The sequence below is a fragment of the Danio aesculapii genome, chromosome 13 (genome assembly GCF_903798145.1).
Source record: "Danio aesculapii chromosome 13, fDanAes4.1, whole genome shotgun sequence".
Classification (NCBI taxonomy): Eukaryota; Metazoa; Chordata; class Actinopteri; order Cypriniformes; family Danionidae; genus Danio; species Danio aesculapii.
The window spans coordinates 50,437,465-50,460,727 of NC_079447.1; positions in this window are offsets into that span (position 1 = coordinate 50,437,465).

A 23,263-nucleotide genomic window follows, 5' to 3' on the forward strand; every position below is an offset into this window, starting at 1 on the left:
TAAATAAAATAAGACTTTCTCTAGAGGAAAAAATATTATAGGAATTACTGTGAAAAATTCCTTGCTTTGTTAGACTTCATTTGGGAAATATTTGGAAAAATAAAAAAATAATAATTCACAGGAGGGCAAACAGTTTTGACTTCAACTGTATATGTCTATTCATATTTACTTCTCACACTGATTGCTTTAGCAGAGTTCGTCCGTTAAACCTCCTGCCAGTAAAGGGAACCTGCACACAACGCTGCTCAAACGTTTAAGGAAGTGTTTGGGGATTAGACTGGGAATGTTTCTCTTCCAGCTCCCTCTGTGCTGCTGACGAGACCAAACATGGTTAGCTGGGTCAGGGGAGCTGGAGCCCTTTACCACCTCTGGATTGAGAAACAAATAACAAAAGTCATGATGAAAAAAACCTGACTCTTACTTTGAACATTACTGCCAGCGGCTACATCGAGTTTGCTATATATATTTTATACAATATGGTTGTATAGGTTTTTTTTGGATGTGATTAATCATTTGACTGCACTAGCTAAGATAAGTAACTTCACATGTGACAGACTAGTTCACAAAAATGACACTGTTGGGCTGCATTGGAAATGTTTTATTTATTATATATTAAATGTAACATGGACATTTCAATGCAGTATTTATTTAAAAAATCAACCCAGGCTAATTATAGATATGTACACCTGTATAGATTTCCGGAGATCGCGAAATACGACCCAGGAGGGGAATTTTTTTTTTTTGCAGTTTTTGCGAATCCACCAGAGGTCGCTGTGTATGCTTTTTGAGATCTCAGATTTCTCTCTCGAGTGCCATTCATGCCTGCTGTTCTCGCGTAAATTCACTAGAGGCCGCTGTCAACTGACTGACCGACCGACTGATATGCCCACACACACCCTACTCCACTAAACCTAACCGACAGTATTTTGAAAAGCGACCCAAAAAAAGAAAAGCCCTCGTGGCTGCCTGATTTTTACCATGTTTTCAGATTTTACCACATTCTCACCCTGTTGTTTACTTGTTTAATAAATTTTTTGCCTTTTGTTTTACCTGCTTTTTGGAACAGTTCTTCACGTGAACCTCATGGTCGCGGTCAACTCCTCTCTGCGTCTCAAGTCCGACAACGTACAAAGAGAGCCACTGGGCAAGCTGGTAACAGTGGAAAAGCCATCAACATGTAGGTAAAAGGTCAGCTGGTAGCGTGAAAAAAATACCAGAAGCTGTCAGTGATGGCATACCGCCCTGTAACATTCATTTTAAATAGGAAATGCAGCCATACGTAGCTCTGGCTACATAATTTATGCTCTCCAGAAATGCATACAGGGGGTACGTTTTCACAACTGTGAAAAAAGGAACTTTTTATAATGCAGTATTTCCAGATTTTGAACTTGTCTTAGCATTTTAGTAAGATGCTAAGAGCTAAAGGGTCATTTCTCTTGATGGGTAAGCAAATCTGTGTGTCATCAGTAGGGACAGACATTTTTAGCTATTTCTGCGCAGAATTGTGGTAATCTGCGGATTTATGTTGAATTATTTTGAGAGTAGCATAACTAAAAACTTAATACATGAAATAGAAAAGTAATACCTTTTTAGCTTTTATTTAATGTTTACAATGCAAATTCAATTAGATCCACATTATTTGGTAAACAAAGCAAGTCTCTTATATAATAGATCTACTAAAAGACAGAATTATTACTTTAAAAACTGTATTGTAAATAAATCATGTGAATATTTTCATAATAGTCAATAATATTACTGTAATTAATTCAAAAAACTGAAGAAATATAAATTTAGACACATTTACACAAGTAAATAAACAGAATCAATGATGAGCTAAAAATCTGCAGAAAGCTGCACGCACAGATTCGCGCAAAGATCAGTTTATAAATGAAAAGACTTCACATGCTGTCTTAAAACGGCCCCCAGAGGAAGCATATAGATATCCCATAGGAGAAAATGGGGGGGTCCCAACAACGAGCCTTGAGGGATGCCACGGGTGAGATCAGCAATGAAAAGACTTCACATGCTGTCTTAAAACGGCCCCCAGAGGAAGCATATAGATATCCCATAGGAGAAAATGGGGGGGTCCCAACAACGAGCCTTGAGGGATGCCACGGGTGAGATCAGCAACAGAGGCACTAGAAGCCACCTAGGGTGTACTCACACTTGGCATGGTTCAAGACAACTTGTCCCCCATTCCCTCCTTTCCCCTTCGGGACTCACTCACGATTTTACCTTCCGAACCGGAGCACGCTTACGTCATCGATGATCCGACTGTTCAGCTAGGACGAGAAGTACTTTCGCTCTGTACAATGGAGATTGCTTCAGTTTTATTGTTTCATAATATTTTAAGTGGTTTGGGATGCAGTGACACACAGTCAAATACTTTGCTGAACAGATCCACCACTTTTGATGCTCATAAATATTCAGAAAAGTCTTCGTGCTGCAGGAATTAGGAGGTTTCCTGAAGGTATCAGCTGACATGCAGCAAGGGGGTTGCGTCTTCAATAAACTTTGATTGAAAAGTAAGAATGATTAATAAATCCAATTGAAACAGTCCCTGAAAAGTAACGTCACATCTTGTTTTGCACTCAGACACGCTATGCACTCACACTACAAGCGTACCGTGCCAAAGCCCAACCGTGCTCTGGCAACCACACCTTATCTAACTGGACCAGGGCTGGCCAACTGAACCATGCCTGGGCCCATTTTGTAGCATTCGCACTTGTCAAACGAACCAGGAAATGGGGGTCAAACGAGTCTGTGAACGGTTCAGATAGCCTTGTGTGAGTACACCCCTAGTTTGGCTGACAGTTTTCTGTCAAATAGGAATGACTGAATCCACGTTAGAACTGTAAGAACCTCACTGTAAGACATTAAACATCAGCAATAATCATATGTGGCAAATGTTCTGAATGCTATGAAATGCTTTTCGTGTACTTACGAATAAAGGTGTGACCGTAGTATTTAATTTAGACGTTATTGAACTGAATAGTGGTTCAAGCAGGTAAAGTCCACAGCGTTGCCTATCAGTGTTGTTAGGTGTGAGTGTGGTGTTGAGAGATGGAGAATCTGTCTTTTCTGCCTGAGCTTCGAGAGGCTCTTTGTATGCTCGAGTCTGGACTGAGTGTCTCCTGTTGTGTCTGCTGTGACCTTTGACCTCCTCAGACAGCAGGAGTTCAGTGACCCCGCTGGCTCCTCCACTGACTGCTTCCTGGAGCCCAGCGACCCTGCCGTGACCTTCAGTGCTGGAGAACAGTGCTGAGAGCTCATAAAACTGTGTGTGTGTGTGTCTGTGAGTGTGTATGTGTGCACGTGTGTGTGAGCAGACACTGAAGCAGCACATTATCAAAGTTAGCGATCAGCAATAAATCAATAATGATTAAATTAGGCACTTATCAGATCAAATGGTCACATATTGTTCCAGAGTAGAGAAATACTAAGGCAGTAATACGTTTTAGTTTTAGTTTTAAAACACATAAGTTTTGCTACGCTTACGCCATCTGTCCACACTACGCCTGAGTTTTTGAGCACTGAAAGTAGAGCATTTTGTAAATGCTGAAGAGGCCGCTTTCATTTTAAAACGCTGCTGCTCCATGTCAGTGTGGATGGGGGAAAACTAAACACCTGAAAACAGATCTGATTGGGGCTTTTCCTCAATATTAAGTAGCCTACACACGGTTCAGTCCTGCATCCTCACCTTCTAAGTTCAGAATTCGCATGCTTGATATGGAAAACAAACTCCCGAGGACACGTCGGGTGAATCTTCAAAGGGAACAGTGTACTTTATAACGTCATTCACAAAACCCTTGCTATGCTTTCACTTTCTTAACAATAAAATGAAGACATGACATAAGGAACTGCCTATTTTCATTTCGATATTAGCAACTTAACAGACACCAAAAATGTTGAGGCGCTGTGTAGCTACATATGATCGTCATCTTCACTGTATGAATATTTATAACAAAACAGAGCCTATAATATTACTGCCTCCTTTCATTATCATTGAAAATACGAAACATCCCCTCTCTTTTGCTGAATATCAGTTTTAACAATCAATAACGGCCATTATAAAAGTATAACGTACATTAAGTTTATACATTATAGGAAGTAAAGGCAAGCAATCAAACCCCTATACCCAGCTGCCATAGAAAGATGAGCAAATCATGTAAAATTCTACGAATTCATATGAATTAAGGCCCGTTTCCACTGAGTGGTACGGTACGGTTTGGTTTGGTACGCTTTTATGGCCGTTTCCACTGTCAAAAAGCGTACCGAACCGTACCGTGCCACTTTTTCGGTACCCTTTCGAAAGGGTACCAAACACGAGAAAGGGTACCAAAAGGCAGAGCCACATGCGCAGCTGAACGCTATTGGTTTAAAGAGATACGTCATTCGCTTACGCAACAAGCCAGAATGACAACAAAAAACCCGCCATGTTTGAAATACACAGCGAGAGATTACAGCGGAATTATAAATACATATAATAACGAGCCATGGTCGATCTGGGCTCAAACAAACCTTGTCGTCGTCTTGATGATAAGCCAAGAAGAAGAGCAGATTTACCCTGTGCCCCGTAGTTTTTTACGAGGCAGTCTGAGGCACGAGCGGTTCCGCTTTCTTGCAAGCGCTCGCGCGCGTCTAACATTATATCTGAAATAACAAACTTGTTGAGCTGATGATAATAACCTGCGCTTGATTATTGACGTGCTTTTGAAACCCGATCCTGTCAGACACTGACAAACGCGAGAGTGAAGCGTGAAGAAACAAAGGAGAAGCCGGAAAAAAGGAGCACATTATTATTCAGCAAACATGAACAAAATGCCATGTATAACTAACTTATTATCTTCACCTTTTGGACTATTATGAACCGGGAATGACGGAATTACTCTCTAACAGAGGCTACATGTGCTGCTGAAGATTACAGACACAGATAAGAGGTTTTCACTGACTGTAGGCTGTATTTTGTGTTGTTTTGAACCTAAATACTGACGAAATGTCTGCTGTGTGTAGTTTTTCTGTAGTTGGTAACATATCGGAGACTGTAATGGGCTGTATGTGTTTATATATGTTCATTTATTTAGTTATTTAATATAATTACAGACGTTACAGTAGGCTGTTTCGCACTGTCTTTGATCTGCAGTTATAATCAACTCGTGTTCATAGAAAAGTTAGTAATGAACATTTCTACACAAGTATTTATGTGTGTAAAGCATCTGTGTTGAGAGAAGAGCTTTTCATATGATATGTAAGTGACCCATACAGCTTGACTGTAACACATTTCTTCGAGCGAGAATGACGACGACTGAAACTTTCTGTCATACACCACGCCCACCAAAAGGGTACCCTTGTTAGTGGAAACGCAAGCCTGATAAAGGTGACCCGTACCAAACCGTACCGTACCGGACCAGTCAGTGGAAACGAGTCATTAGCCACTAAATCAAAGTTTCATATTGTTTTCACTAAAGCTATTATAATCACAGAAGCTGCAAATCTAATCTCTGACTTGCATTTTCTTTTTTTCAATAGTGGATTTGCGAGGATGTAGAATCTTAGTCTAAGCCATCTAATTGGCCACCTTGTTCATAAGCCAGAAAATTTGTGTATTACTTGCCATTGGAAAACATGCAATGCTAACTTGGTCAAGTGATGAAGATTCAGCCAATCAAATGTTGGCTTTTAGTCTCCTTCCCTATTTATCGCCATAGAGGCAGCGTTAGCAGTAGCTGTTATGCTTTTAACAAACATCCCAAGTCTCCTGCGTGTGCGTAGAGACACCCCAAATCACGGGTCCACCCCCCCCCCCCCCCCCCCCCCCCAAAACGTGTGATTGGTTACAAAGCTCAGTGTTGTCACCCTCCGAAGAGGTGCTTTCTATTGCGAGCATCTTCAATGGAGCTTTTTCAGATGCAGCAAAGTCAACATACTGAAGACTAGCATTCTGTTTCACTTTATATATGACTTAATATATTTTTTTCCTGGAGATCTGCTGCACATTACTTCTGAGGAGCACTTTGAGATCCACTGACTTGCATTCAGCGAATCATCAAAACGTTCCTCCACTTGTTGAGTTCAGTCTCTCCATAGCCAATCAAAAACAGCATGGGTGTGTTTCTCAGCATGCCAGTCTCTCTCTCTCTCTTTCTCTCTCTCTCTCTCTCTCTCTCTCTCTCTCTCTCTCTTTATTTCTGCTGTCTACCAAAGTGGAGTTGGCAGCATCAGAGGCAGCATGAGGAGTCGGACAGATCACAAACACACACACATGCTTTCACTCTCATGTGCTTCCAGAGCCTTTAGTCAAACTAAGCCTTTGCGACACATCGGAAATGAGACTGTGACGCCCACAGATTTTATGCATACCATTCAAATTCACACCAGTCAACACCGCTCGTCTGTGTCTTTACATATTAGCTCAGTGCTTCTCAACCGGTTCAGCTTCAGGTTCCAGATTTTTAGTTTGACTGTATTGATGTTGTTTATATCACAAAACCACAATGCCTTTGTTTTGATCTCACTGGGCTTTAGTGTTTTTCAGCAACTGATAAACTTCCGGTGAATGTATAATGTGACTATTATCCATTTCATAAGGTTATTTTTACAACATTCATTCATTTCATTTTTCTTCAGCTTAGTCTCTATTTCAGAGTTTGCCACAACGTAATGTACCGCCAACTATTCCAGCATATGTTTTACGCAGTGGATTCCCTTCCAGCCACAACACAGTACTGGAAAACACCCATACCCACCCATTCACACACACACACACACACACACACACTGATACACTAGGCCAATTTTAGTTTATTCAATTCACGGGACACAGGAAGGACTCCACACAGAAATGCCAACTGGTCCAGCCGGGACTCGAACCAATGACCTTCTTGCTGTGAGGTGACAATGGTAACCACTTTGCCACCCTACAGCATCAATAATGTAATTTAGTTAAAACGTAATCAGTTAAATAGACTTAGGGTGCTTTCACACCTGCGTTGTTTAGTTCGGTTGAATCACACTAGAGTTCGTTTTCCCTCTTGGTGCGGTTCGTTTGGGCTGGTGCGAATGTAGCACTCGCACTCGAGTGCGCACCAAAAGCGGACCAAAAAAGCGTACCGAGACCTACTTGAAGAGGTGGTCTCGGTATGCTTTCAAACGAACCCATGAGCGGTTCATTTGTGGCAAGAACATGATCCGAACTAAAACAGACACAAACGCAAAAAGTACTGGGCCCTTTGGACTAATCCAGCTGCAGTAGTCCGATGCGCTCTCCCATCTTATGGGGTTTGACTGCAAGAGTGTGTGGGTGTTTCCCAGTGATGGGTTGCGTGCATCCGCTGCATAAAACATGTTCTGGATAAGTTGGCGGTTCATTCCGCTGTGGTGACCCCTGATTAATAAAGGGACTATGCTGAAAAGAAAATGAATGAATGAATGACAGTTCACCAGAAATGCTAGAGCTTGCTTAGTGATGTTTTATAAACAAATTTTGGGAGGAGCACGATCAGTCTTTGACATGGCTAATTCATCACACACACAATCATTCTGTTATCCAATCAGCTCAAGAGCAAACCCCCATAAAGTCAAACATGTCATACCTCTGTTTTCTCTTGACTTCAGCGTCCCTCCACCACCCCAACTCCACACTATTAAACCAGATACCTATTTAAATCTGAGGAGGGAGCGTTCTGGAGCCGGGCTAGACACTGCGCTCTATCTCTCTTTATCCTGATAAGGGGAATAACACGAGTTAGGGTGTCTTCCCGAGCTCAGAGCCCTCTCCCCGGACAGCACGCCAAATACGCATATTCTATTCAGTCAAATATCTGTGAGTGTGAACTTGTGAATTCAAAATTAAATGTTCAAGGCTTAAACTTGAGGATCAAACCACTTTATTTGGACCCCATCCACATAAATGCCAGATCAATCCCCTAATTCCGTAGTGATGATTTAGCATGCATGTCCTGGAGCATCAGAGCAGATGGAGGACTTCTGTTAGATGCTCAATGACTGGCGTGACCTCAGAAACCCTTCAGACATGCTTCATAAACACTCACAGGAGCTTAATCATTCAGTGTTGCCAGAGTCTGTTTTCATCAACACGATGAAATGATGAATGATTGCACTGGAGCTGTCTGTGCGCTGTAAAAAAATCCCCACATTAGCTGTTTTCCGTCTTCCATGATTTATGTTTTTATTTCTTATTTCCCTTCATTTATTCATGCTTTTGAATTGCATTATGGGATCTTGATTTTTCTTCCAACAACATTTAACCTTGAAAAGTTAAAAAAAAGTGACTTTTCTGAACATTTTAATAGTTTCACGTGATATATTGCTTGGTTTGGTGTTGTATATTACGCTACAAAAGCTTTGTAATAAACTGCCAGCTCATTTTCTGCCATTTTACAGTCTTATTTTTTTCTATATTATTATTTCTCTTTATTCTCCATTTCCACCTGTGGATACTCTTCCCGAGGCCCTCAGACTATGCAGAGTCACTGATTCGATCCAAGACCAACGATGAGATGATCCCAAGGTTTCCATATCCTGGACCAGGCCGTATCCTGAGCAGCTACTGTGGTGGTCATGGAGGAGTGGAGAACATGAGACTGATTCCTGTGACGCTCCAGAGACAGACGAGTCTTCGCTGAGGCCAGCTTCCAGCCTCCACCACTGAGACTGCAGCTCTGCACAAGACGTTTGGCCAGTGGAGAAATTAAAATGGTCGTGCCCAACTGAGTCTGGTTTCTCTCAAGGTTTTTTTTCTTCACTTCCGCCATTAGTGAAGGTTTTTTTCCCTCTCCGCTGTCGCCACTGGCTTGCATGGTTCAGGATCTGTAGAGCTGCGCATCGATGGATTTGCTCTTCAGTGTTTGGACTCTCAGTTGTGATTATTAAACCACACTGAACTGAGCTAAACTGAACTTAAACACTAAAACTGAACTACACTGTTCCTATTTACTATGATCTTTTATGTGAAGCTGCTTTGACACAATCTACATTGTATAAGCGCTATACAAATAAAGGTGAGTTGAATTGAATTGAATTTCTTATACATTATATTATTTCAAACTGCTGAAATGTCAATAAAAGTCACTTTGTTTAATTGTAGAGTTGATTTACTTGTAGAGTTGACAAACTGAAAACACAAAATACGGAAGAACTTGTATGACTCCATTCTGTTGCTAACTTCTGATCTATTTTAAAGGTATAGTTCACCCAAAAATAAAAATATACACTACCTGACAAAAGTCTTGTCATTGATCCCAGTTGTAAAAGCAACAAATAATAACTTGACTTCTAGTTGATCATTTGGAAAAGTAGCAGAAGGTGAATTTTTCTGATGGATCATCTGTTGAACTGCATCCCAATCATCACAAATACTGCAGAAGACCTACTGGAACCCACATGGAGCCAAGATTCTCACAGAAATCAGTCAAGTTTGGTCAAGGAAAAGTCATGGTTTGGGGTTCCATTCAGTATAGGGGCGTGCGAGAGATCTGCAGAGTGGATGTCAACATCAACAGCCTGAGGTATCAAGACATTTGACATTACATTACAAACCACAGGAGAGGGCGAATTCTTCAGCAGGATAGCGCTCCTTCTCATACTTCAGCCTCCACATCAAAGCTCCTGAAAGCAAAGAAGGTCAAGATGCTCCAGGATTGGCCAGCCCAGTCAGCAGATATGAAAATTATTGAGAATGTCTGGGGTAAGATGAAGGCATTGAAGATGAATCTGAAGAATCTTGATGAACTCTGGGAGTCCTGCTTCCTTTGCCATTCCAGATGACTTTATTTGTGTCAAACTATTTAGAGTGGCTGACCTAGTAACCAACAGTAAACAAGGCAAGCATAATTGAGACAGCTGATTGGTCACTTGGGTGTAATGCTCAATTCATTAAAGTTTTTAAGCTCTATTTAAAAAAAAATGTACATTTACATCGCTTTTTTTTTATGTGACACTTCAATATGTGCATTAACCCAGTATTAATGTCAAATCACAAATATGATAAATTATTTGTGCTGGTGTATGCAGGCTGTAAAGCTACTTGATATGATGAATCAGATGACTTGTACTGTACATTAATAAGGCTTAAAGGAATAAGTAAAGCGTTAATCAATGTGGAGCTCATTGCAAAGTGCTAGAATGATTCCATTTGTCATTTTAATTGACTTGAACACTGTGGAAATCTGGTCATTTGTGGGTTTTTACACCATAATTTGACTTGATTGGACTGACTGCAGTGTTGTGGTGAGAATAGTAGAATTAGTAAGGACAATTCTTACAGACTGCAGTTAAACTGGATGTATCCTGTGCAGTATTTTTGGCTGTGTGTCATTTATTCACACACAGATGAGGCATGTCCTGTCCAGTGTCAAAGGAGGGCAGTGTGGTGTCAGCCGGGTGAGAATCAGACGGGCTTCTGTGTGTGTTTACACGCTCAGTTTCCCAGCAATTCCCCCTCAGTGCTGTCGGCCACAGGAATGCAGAGTATAAGTGATTCTGCAGCGTTCACATACTCGTCTTCAAACCCACACACACACATACCGTTGCAGTCAGAATTATTAGCCCCCCAGTATATTTCCCCCCAATTTCTGTTTAACAGAGAAGATTGTTTTCATCACATTTCTAAATATAATAGTTTTAATAACTCATCTCTAATAACTGATTTCTTTTATCTTTGACATGATGACAGTAAATAATATTTGACTAGATGTTCTTCCTTAAAGTGACATTTAAAGGCTAAACTAGCTTAATCAGGGTAAAGTTAGGGTAGTTAGGCAAGTCATCGTATAACAGTGGTTTGTTCTGTAGACAATCCAAAACAAATATTGCTTAAGGGGGCTAAAAATATTGACCTTAAAATGGAATTTAAAAATTAAGAACTGCTTTTATTCTAGCTGAAATAAAACAAATAAGACTTTCTCCAGAAGAAAAAATATTATAGGAAATACTGTGAAAATTCCCTTGCTCTGTTAAACATCATTTGGGAAATATTTAAAAAAGAAATAATACATTCACAGGAGGTTGAATAATTTTCAACTGTACTTGCAGCTAACTATGAGGACTTCCCATAGATGTATTGATGTTTCTACTGTACAGACTGTATATTCTATAACCCTCCCCATCCCAATGCATAAACTCAGCCCTCACAGGAAACAGTTAGCATTTTTACATTTTTAAAATACATAATTCTAGATTATTTATGAGCCATTATGAGTCCTTATGAGGACCAAAAACAAATTGCCTTATAAAGCTAAAATATACTGGGATTGCTATATGTTTTTGTCCCTACAATATAAGGAATACAAGGTATACACACACACACACACACACAAATGTATGAGTCTAAATTCCTCAGCATCCTTCCGAAAACACTCTAGTCTTGCAGGAGACATACTTGATGGGTCAATCTTTCACGGAGAAGGCCTGGGAATATTTACAGTAAAATCCGGTTGTTAGTTATGCGCTGACATTTATTCCAAAACATTGTATCAATTATAATAACCCCATAAATATAGTGCAAGTCGCTCTTTTAGATACGTAAACCTTTTTGTGTCCTGAATGTTTTCTGAAATCAGAGCAGTTTTGAAGTAATTTTGTTAAGTACTAACAATATTTATTAGATCTAAAATGTCTTCTACAATAGTGGAGTTTATGTAATTGAAATAAGCTAACCAAAATCCTGCTATGATAAAAATTCATTCATTCGTTCATTTTCCTTTGGCTTAGTTTCTATTTCAGAGGTCGCCACAGCGGAATGAACTGCCAATTATTCCGGTATATAATTTACTCCGTGGAGGCCCTTTCAGCTGCAACCCATTACTGGGAAACACCCATACACTCTCATGCAAACATGCAAACTCTACACAGATATGCCAACTGGCCCAGCCAGGACTCGAACCAGTGACCTTCCTGCTAAGAGGCAACAAGTGACCTTCCTGCTAAGAGGCAACAGTGCTAACTGAGTTACCGCCCTATAATAAAATTGGTAACATTTAAATAAATGTTGCAAGTGAATCTGTCATCTACACCTGGCGTGAAACGTTTTATTGCTTTGACAGGTTACATTACACTCAGTCTTAAAGGAATGCTCCACATTTTTTTTAAATATGCTCATTTTACAGCTCCATAAGAGTTAAATAGTTGTGTTTTAACATTTTTGAATCCATTCAGCTGATCTCCGTGTCAGGTGGGAGCACTTTTAGCTTAGCTTAGCATAGTTAATTGAATCGGATTAGACCATTAGCTTCGTTCTCAAAAATTACCAAAGAATTTTGGTAATCTTCCTATTTAAAGCTTGATTAGTGTATAGTTACATTGTGTACTGAGAGCGATGACAAATGTAAAGTTGCTAGATTCTAGGTGGATATGGCTCGGAACTATACTCTCATTCCGGTGTAATAATCAAGGAACTTTGCTGTCGTACCAGTTAGGAAGTTACCTAACTGGGGACTAATTTCAGGCACTGCTTAATATCATTGAGAAGATCTTTGGTAATTTTTAAGAGAGATGCTATGGGTATAATCTGATTCAATGATCTATGCTACGCTAAGCTAAAAGTGCTCCAGCCAGAAACAGATATCGGCTGAACGGATTAAAAAAATGTTAAAACACAACTGTTTACCTCTAGAGGAGTTGTAAAATGAGCTTCTTCTGTTTTTTTTTTTTTAAAGTGGAGGGTTTCTTCAAGAGTCCTTCAAGACCCAGAGATTAGCTGAATGGATTCAGAAACAGATCTGTGCATTGTCAGAAAATATGACCATTTATTGATTAATATCACTTCATCTCATGTTTCTGCTCTTTTCTGGGTTTCTCAGGCAACTCCTATACTGATATAAGACAGTTAATTCAGTCATGAGTACTGTTTGATGGGTATTGAATGTCTCTGCTGGTGTGTGGTTATCTATAAAAACATTTTCTGGCAGGATCTGGCACCCAGGGCTAAACCTTAAAGGGATCCCAGCAGGCACACAACATCATAAGACATTAATATTAGGTTATATTTAGGTCATGACGTCAGGTGACCAAAATTCTATGTCTAGTCAGCATCTAAGGACACCATTATTTTGACGTCCAATAAGGATGTGAAATTACATTGATATTTGGTTGATTTTAGGTTGTGTTGGAAAGTGATCAAAATCCAATGTCTGATAGATGTCATAGTGGTAACGTCCACACAACGTCGAGCTGTAACATGATTAGACATTGATATTTGGTTGATTTTAGGTTGGACATTGACGTCAACCTGACGTAGGGCTCTGACATCAACCTTATTTTAATTTCCAAACAAAATCCAACGTCCCCACGATGTTGGATTACAACGTCAATATGAAGCCATGTTGACATCCTGTGCCTGCAGGGGTAGTTCACCCAAAAATGAAAATTCTGTCAATATTTACTCTACCTCCACTTGTTCCAAACCTGTCTGAGTTTCTTTTTTCTATTGAACACAAAGGAAGATATTTAGAATAAAGCTAAAAACTTGTAACCATTGACTTCCACCACATCCCAAAGGTGCTCTATTGGATTGAGATCTAGTGACTGTGGAAGCCATTTAAGTACAGTGAACTCATTGTCATGTTCAAGAAAGCAGTCTGAGATGATTCACGCTTCATGACATGGTGCGTTATCCTGCTGGAAGTAGCCATCAGAAGATGAGTACACTGTGGTCATAAAGGGATGGACATGGTCAGCAACAATACTCAGGTAGGCCAATCTTTTTCCAATCTTCTATTGTCCAGTTTTGGTGAGCCTGTGTGAATTGTAGCCTCAGTTTCCTGTTCTTAGCTGACAGGAGTGGCACCCGGTGTTGTCTTCTGCTGCTGTAGCCCATTCGCTTCAAGGTTGAACGTGTTGTGTGTTCAGAGATGCTCTTCTGCAGACCTCAGTTGTAACAAGTGGTTATTTGAGTTACTGTTCCCTTTCTATCAGCTGGAACCAGTCTGGCCATTCTCCTCTGACCTCTGGTATCAACAAGGCATTTGCGCCCACAGAACTACCGCTCACTGAATATTTCCTCTTTTTCAGACCATTCTCTGTAAACCCTAGAGATGGTGCGTGAATATCTCAGTAGATCAGCAGTTTCTGAAATACTCAGACCAGCCCGTCTGACACCAACAACCATGCCATGTTCAAAATCACCTAAGTACCCTTTTCTCCCCCATTCTGATCCTCGGTTTGAACTGCAGCAGATCGTCTTGACCATGTCCCAATCCATTGAGTTGCTGGCATGTGATTGGCTGAATAGAAATTTGAGTTAACGAGCAGTTAGACAGGTGTACCTAATAAAGTGGCCGGGGAGTGTATTTTATTTTGGATTGGGATAAATTGTTTGCAAACACTTACCTTAAAAAATTTGTAAATCCAACGAATAATTTTTTTAGCCTATAGGATATTGCTCCTAAAGGGATAGTCCACCCCAAAATTACATTTCTGTCATCATTTACTCAGATTGTGTTTGATCCAAACCTGTTTGACTTTCTTTCTTCTGTCAGACAGTAAAATAATCTAAAACCAAATCTCTCCAGGAGTTGTCCTGACAGAACGGGAACACTTCAAAACTGAAACTTTACATGGCCCAAAAGTGGACGCAATTGAAAAAGCAGCTCTGCACTTTGAGATCCTTCATGATTCGAGTCTCCCGCTGGCTCACATCATTACACACTGACTTGCAGTAAGTGGTCTGATCTGACAGGACTCATCTCGAGGTCTCCTGAAAGCCGGATAAGTGGAAACACACTTCAAGTTCAGTCAACATGAACACACACTCCATATGCCTGTGAATAAAAACCACAAAGCTCCGGTATAGTGCGATATAAAGAACACTGCTGAGTGTGTGTTCATGAGTGATAGGGTGTGTTTGGCTCGGGGATTGTATCTGAACATCTGATTAACATTTCAGATGTGTTCAATTCTAGTTTTATATATAACAAGGCAAGAAGGATCTCTTCACGACATCAGAATTCAATAATAAATTTGACCTGGGCTAAGTCTTGATTATAGGATCTCCAATGTGTGTGCGTGTGTATCAAAGAGCAGGTCTCATAACACAGGGATGTGGAAGCATTTTATTTGGACAATCCCTCCAGCGGATCCTCTTATAAATGTCCGGCAGACCATCTGTTACGTGTGTGAAGTGTCAGCAGTGATTCTGATGATGAGCTACAGTTCAAGATATACTCAGAACTATAAAACAACACCCAGTATCGTATTGTACCAATGATTCATTAAGTCGTAACTGATGATAACAGCTAAATCCGCAGACTCCTTTCAGGAAAAACACAGATCCGGAGGGCCAGGCTGTATTTTTGGTCCAAACACACACACTTACCGGACACTTTATTAGGTACACCTTACTAGTACTGGGATGGACCCTTTTGCCTTTAGAACTGCCTTAATCCTTCGTGGCATAGATTCAACAAGGTACTGGAAATATTCCTGAGATTTTTCTCCATATTGACATGATAGCATCACGCAGTTGCTGCAGATTTGTCGGCTGCACATCCATGATGCTAATCTCCCGTTTCACCACATCCCAAAGGTGCTCTATTGGATTGAGCTCTGGGGACTGTGGAGGACATTTGAGTACAGTGAACTCATTGTCATGTTCAAGAAACCAGTCTGAGATGATTATGCTTTATGACATGGTGCGTTATCCTGCTTGAAATAGTCATCAGAAGATGAGTACACTGTGGTCATAAAGGGATGGACATGGTCAGCAGCAATACTCAGGTAGGCTGTGGCATTGACATGATGCTCAATTGGTACTAATGGGCCCAAAGTGTGCCAAGAAAATATCCCCCACACCATTACACCACCACCACCAGCCTGAACCGTTGATACAAGGCAGGATGGATCCATGCTTTCATGTTGTTGACGCCAAATTCTGACCTTACCTTCCAAATGTTGCAGCAGAAATCAAGAACAGGCAACATTTTTCCAATCTTTTATTGTCCAGTTGCCCACAGAACTGCAGCTCACTGGATATTTTCTCTTTTTCAGACCATTCTCTGTAAACCCTAGAGAATCCCAGTAGATCAGCAGTTTCTAAAATACTCAGACCAGCCCGTCTGGCACCAACAACCATGCCACGTTCAAAGTCACTTAAATCACCTTCTCCATTCTGATGCTCGGTTTGAACTGCAGCAGATCGTCTTGACCATGTCTACATGCCTAAATGCATTGAGTTGCTGCCATGTGATTGGCTGATTAGAAATTTGCGTTAACAAGCAGTTAGACAGGTGTACCTAATAAAGTGGCCGGTGAGTGTATATCTACATATACACTGTAAAAAAATGTCCACACAGTTCCTTCATGTTCTCTCAACACAAATTAATTAAGTCGACTTAATAGTTTAAAAAAATGTAAGTTGATCGAACATAAAACAATTAAGTTATTCTAAAAGATGTAAGATATGTGTTGTTTTGACTACTTTTAAGTAAGTAGTTTAAACAAGCAGGAAAGTCATTTTTTGAGTGTACTTATAGTAGCTTTGGGACATATTACTTCCTCATAAACGAACCATTATGCGGTTGTTGCTAGATCGGATACGGTTGCGGCCAGAAGTTAACGAGAATTATTTGTATTATTTATTAAATTTCCCATTTATTGTATTTTATAAACGTCGACCCCCACCCCAACCCTAAACCCAACCATCACAGTACTGTAAAAACAGAAGGTATACTGAGTATTATTTATGCTATCTATTAAATTACCCAATAAATTGTATTTTTTAACACCTACCCCCACCCCACCCCTAAACCCAACCATCACAGTACTGTAAAAATATTAATTATTGTTATACAGTGTCATTAAAAATGCTACTATATTAATGTGCATATCGCACTTCCAGTCGGCCACATATCCGATCAAGACTTTACCCCATTATGCTGCTTAGTTATGTCACGTCAATCATCTCAACAGATTATCCACATTTCCGTCATATTTAATTTCCTACCTTAATGGAGACTTAGCAGCAGGTTAATCTGCCATCCAGAAGTCTACCATGAAGAGAAATCTCAGGTGTTTGCAGAATTATGCATTCAGAAGTCACTTGGACACGGATAAAAAAACATTTTGATCCATTTATGCTGCGCACTGTGTATGTTAATGAGCTTCAAACACGTGTAATGATGCGTGTGCTTCATCTAACAGTCGTAAACTGTGTCTGAGGCTCTGTGTGTGTGTAATTTCAGCCCTCTGGGTCCTGGATGGAGGGGATGCTGTAACTGAGCCCCTCTCAGAGCCACTAATCCTGCTGTCCTGAAGCACGTCTTCACCCTCCTCAGCTGTGGCTCATCCATCTCTGTCCACCACACACGCAAAACTTTCAGCAGTCCTCCAACTGCCTACAGTTATCCTGTCAACATGCAGCTCATCCCAAATTACGGCATCGTTTGTTGGCATGTAGTCCCATTAGCATGCATTCAACTCCATCCATTTAATTTTTTGTTTTAATTTACTCTCCCTAAAGTTGTTATATACCTTTATGTGTTTCTTCTATTGAACACAAAGTTATTTTGAAGAAATCTGAAAACCAGGAACCGCTGACATCCACAGTAGGAAAAACAAGTACTATAGAAGTCAATAGTTATAGGTTTAATCTTTAATCTGTCTGTTAAAGTCTTGTTTAAGGCAGTATTCCCAGCTGACGAATTGAACTTTGGCTGTTTGTGAATGGATAATAGCAGGATGGAGCCTAAACGAGAGTGTGTTTGTGGACATAATGGTACATGTGTAGATTCTGATAGTCTGTCTTTGTGTGTTGATGTTAGTGTGTGTGTGCATCCTGCAGTCTGTGGCGCCGTCAATACGCCACAGCAGGAGCCTTCATCACGTTCCCTTACAGACAGAGTAAACTGAGCTGTGCCGTGTGTAAAGCCCAGAGCAGGACCATCACTATGTGCTTAACATGGCTTAACTGTGGCCATGATGTAGATGAAGGGGGGCGGAGAGCAGGATGACAGTATATTGACTTAGTCTCATCTGTACTGCATGTTGTTGCCAGATGTTCGGATTATCCAGATTGCAGTATCAGATACAGATTTATTTTAGCGAGTTTTAAACCCACTGAACTGAAGCCTGATGCGTCTGGCTTGGTTTATTTATTTATTTTAATGTAAAATTGTATGATGGTATTTGCATGTTTGGGTCACATGCATTGCTTTACTGGACTCGAAAAACGACATTTGCTGTTTGTTCAAACTACTTATTTAAACTGAGCTGAAACCGCACAATTCTTGAGATTTTTTTGGGGTGACAACTTAATTGTTTTATGTTCAATTCACTTAGATTTGTAAAAACTAGTAAGTTAACTTAATTCCTTCATTTTGTCCCAACACAAATCCATTGTGTGGATTTTTCACAGGGTGGAAGTAAACTCCAGTGTTGGATGGATTTGCTTCAGTAGACACATTCTAGCATTTTTCATTCATTTTTCTTGAACTAGTATGATATGCAATGTTTAATTTACAGTAGACTGAATGCTTTATTATTGTAAAATAACACAAAATGCATACATTTGATAGAAAACATTTGATTCTGTTACTAATTGTTGGGACAGTAACAGAGTTGACAATAATAGAATTGATGGTAACAAAGTTGAAGTGACAGAGTTGATGATAACAGAGTTGACAGTACCAGGGTTGACAACAACAGAGTTGACGATAACAGAGTTGACAGTAGCAGAGTTGACAATAATAGAGTTCACAATAACAGAGTTGATGATAACAGAGTTGACAATGACAGAGTTGACAATAATAGAGTTGACAATAATAGAGTTGACGGTAACAGAGTTGATGATAACAGAGTTGACAATAATAGAGTTGACAATAACACAGTTGACAATAATAGAGTTGACGGTAACAGAGTTGATGATAACAGAGTTGACAATGACAGAGTTGACAATAACACAGTTGACAATAATAGAGTTGACGGTAACAGAGTTGATGATAATAGAGTTGACAATAATAGAGTTGACCGTAACAGAGTTGACCGTAACAGAGTTGACAATAATAGAGTTGACGATAATAAAGTTGACAGTAACAGAGTTGACAGTAACATAGTTGACAGTAATAGAGTTGACAGTAACAGGGTTGACAATAACAGTTGACAATAATAAAGTTGACCGTAACAGAGTTGATGATAACAGAGTTTACAGTAACATACTAGACAATAACAGAGTTGACAATAACAGAGTTGACAATAACAGAGTTGACAATAATAGAGTTGACCATAACAGAGTTGATGAAAACAGAGTATTACAATAATAGAGTTGACGTAACAAAGTTGTCGTAACAGAGTTGACAATAACATTTTTGTAAAGTTTAAATTGCTGAAACAGAGAAAGTTGTGGCCAAATGAAACCCTCAGAGTGCATGTTTGCTAATGAAGTCTTATTGTGGTGTCATTAGTAATGAAAGAGTCATTAGTTTTAACTTTACCTTTTAAATTTTTATATATTTAGTTATTTTAAGTAGAGGTCTTACGGATTCATGTGTGGTCTAGTTTTGCAAATCTGGATATTAATCTTCTTCTGCTCTATTTAGCCACACCCCTCTTGCCGTTTTACACTGGTGAAATTGAGAAAGAAACTGATCCATGAACTGTGTAACGTTACTGATCAAGTTCCTGTCAAGCTCTGACAAAGTCCCATACATCAATAGTCTTTCCTGATCCTTCCTTTAACAAACGGTTGATGAATTTTTTTTACTTTTTTTTCAGCAAAAAGTAGTTTTTTCATGCGTTAAAAGTTAAATCAGTTTCACTAGATCTCAAATAAATGAACACTCGATCACTCTACGCATCCTTAATAAATAAATAAAATAAAAATGAAGTCACACAAGCATCATAATAGCTGTTTCTCGAGAGTTGCGCATTTCTCCAGAAAGCGTTCAGGTCAGTGTCAAACATCTGGTGTGCTGAAACACAATCTCAACCTCTGCTCAACAAAAGAAGCTCTGCTGGTTTAATGTGCGCGCAACCATCTGGCCCGGCCACTGACAGACCGCCATGTAGAGCCACTTTAGATGGCAGGATTACTGGGCTATGACGGATCCGGCGGGACGCTTCGGGGACTGGGGGGTCTGTGTCCCACAGCGGGGGGAACCTGATCGCTGCAGGGTATGAATGAGAGAGCGGCGGCCTGCAGCGGTGGAACGGGCGCCTGGGGAGAATCGGCGCACAATGAAGCCTCTCAGCAGCCAGACAGAAGAAGAGGACAGAGACGCTGGAGAAAAAAGACAGCTGATCCCACACAGATGTCCAGGACGGAGGTATATGAAGGCAGGACAAGGCCCAGCGAGCGCACCTGTAGGTCATGGCAGGTTAGATCCCTGCAAACTGGATAGAATGTAAGGGCGGGAGTGATTTCTCGTGGGATCTGTTTATTTGTGAGGGAAACTGACTTACAGAAAGAACTGTTGGTCCGTTTGGGAGTGTGAAAGGAACTCTTTATTGTGAAACTTAGCAATGAGTAGGTCCACAACTCTGTTACTGTCAACTCTGTTACCATCAACTCTGCAATTGTCAATTCTGTATCATCAATTTTATATCATTAACTCTGCTACTGTCAACTTTATTATCATCAACTCAGTTATCATCAACTCTGGTACTGTCAATCTGTTATCTTTAACTCTGTTACTGTCAACTTCATTATCATCAACTGAGTTACTGTCAGCTCGGTTATCATCAGCTCTGTTACTATCAACTCTATTATCCTCAACTCTCTTACCGTCAACTCTGTTGTTGTCAACTCTATTATTGTATTATCGTCAAATCTTTTACTATCAACTCTGTTATCGTCAACTCTGCTATCGTCAACTCTGTTACTATCAACTCTATAACCGTCAACTCTGTAATCGTCAACTCTGTTACAATCAACTCTGTTATCATCAACTCTATTATTGTCAACTCTGTTATCGTCAACTCTATTACTGTCAACTCTATTATCGTCAACTGTGTTACTATCAACGCTGTTATCGCCAACTCTTTTACTGTCAACTCTATTATCGTCAACTCTATTGTTGTATTATCGTCAAATCTTTTACTATCAACTCTGTTATCGTCAGCTCTGTTACTATCAACTCTGTTACTATAAACTCTGTTACTGTCAACTCTTTTACTGTCAACTCTATTATCATCAACTCTTATTGTCAACTCTGTTACTATCAACTCTATTATCTTCAACTCTCTTACGTCAACTCTGTTACTATCAACTCTGTTATCGTCAACTCTGTTATTGTCAACTCTGTTATTGTCAAATCTGTTATCGTCAACTCTGTTATCGTCAACTCTGTTATCGTCAACTCTGTTATCGTCAACTCTGTTACTGTCAACTCTGTTAGCATCAACTCTTATTATGAACTCTATTACTATCAACTCTATGATTTTCAACTCTGTTATCGTCAACTCTGTTACTATCAACTCTATTATCGTCAACTCTGTTACTATCAGCTCTATTATCGTCAACTCTCTTATCGTCAACTCTGTTACTATCAACTCTATTATCGTCAACGCTGTTACTATCAACTCTCTTATCGTCAACTCTGTTACTATCCACTCTGTTATCGTCAACGCTGTTATCGTCAACTGTGTTATTATCAACTCTCTTATCTTCAACTCTGTTATTGTCAACTCTGTTGCTGTCAACTCTATTATCGTCAACTGTTTTATTATCAACTCTCTTATCGTCAACTCTATTATCGTCAACTCTGTTACTGTCAACTCTATTATCGTCAACTGTGTTATTATCAACTCTGTTATCGTCAACTCTGTTGCTGTCAACTCTATTATCGTCAACTGTTTTATTATCAACTCTGTTATCGTCAACTCGGTTACTGTCAACTCTGTCATCATCAACTCTGTTATCATCAACTCTATTATCATCAACTCTGTTATTGTCAACTCTGTTACTGTCAACTCTGTTATCGTCAACTCTATTATCGTCAGCTGTTATTATCAACTCTGTTATCATCAACTCAGCTACAGTCAACTTTGTTACTGTCAACTCTTATTATCAGATCTGTTACTGTCAATCTGTTAACTTTAACTCTGTCATTGTCAACTCTGTTATCGTCAACTCTGTTATCAACTTTATCATCAACTCTACTTCTGTTACCATTCTGCAACTCTGCTACTTATTAGAGATTAGTTATTAAAAGTATTATGCTTAGAAATTTGTTGAAAAAAACATATCTCTGTTAAACAGAAATTGGGGGAAATATATACAGGGGGCTATTAATCCTGACTTCAACTGTAGATTCCCAACAGTGTGTTTTTGCATGACATCTTTAGACTGGGGTTTATTAGTCTGAAGTTATCTACTCTGCTACGTTGACCCCATTCATGTTTTCTCCAAACATGGAAATCAGCAGGTGCCCTGATCAAAGCCAATCAGCACACAGCGTTAACCAAAACCACAGTCATTTTCCACACATTTTTTTCTGTTTCTGCATGACCTGAATAACAAAATACTGACATTGGCCTAACATTTCATGCACTGCAGGTATTTTAAGTCCAAGAATTTTTTGGTGTGAAATAATATGGAGCCCCTTAAAATAATGTTCTACAGCTGAAGTCAGAATTATTAGCACATAATATTTGACTAAATATTTTTCAAGGTACTATATTCAGCTTAAAGTAACATTTAAAGGCTTAACTAGGTTAATTGGTCAAGTTAGGCTAATTACGCAAGTCATTGTATATCAATGGTTTGTTCTGTAGACAATTAAATGCACATACTGCTTAAGGGGGCTTATAATATTGACCTTAAAATGTTTTATACGAAATTTAAAACTGCTTTTATTCTAGCCGAAATAAAACCAATAAGACTTTCTCCAGAAGAAAAAATATTATAGGAAATACTGTGAAAAACTTCCTTGTTCTTGGGTGCGTTTTCCAAATAACGACGTAACTCACGGCTGAACTATCATAGCATGATGCATCGTTTGGAAAAAGAACGATGTAGTGACAAGTGTTTCCCAAAACCTGTAGTTTCTCTGTTGCAGATCCATCATTTCAACCATGTTAGTTATAACGTAAAACACCCATAATGATGCTCTAAACAGAGTGGTAACAATTTCTTTAGAGAAGAACCCCATCAGTTCTTTGTGCAAATTATATGGTTTTACACGCACACACATTTTTAAAAAATCCAATATTAGTTTTAGTAAAAACATGCACTCGTTTTCCATATTAATTAAAATATATGTAAACAGCACATACATGTTAGGGGCCTCTGTTTCCTTTACAAATACTATTAAGA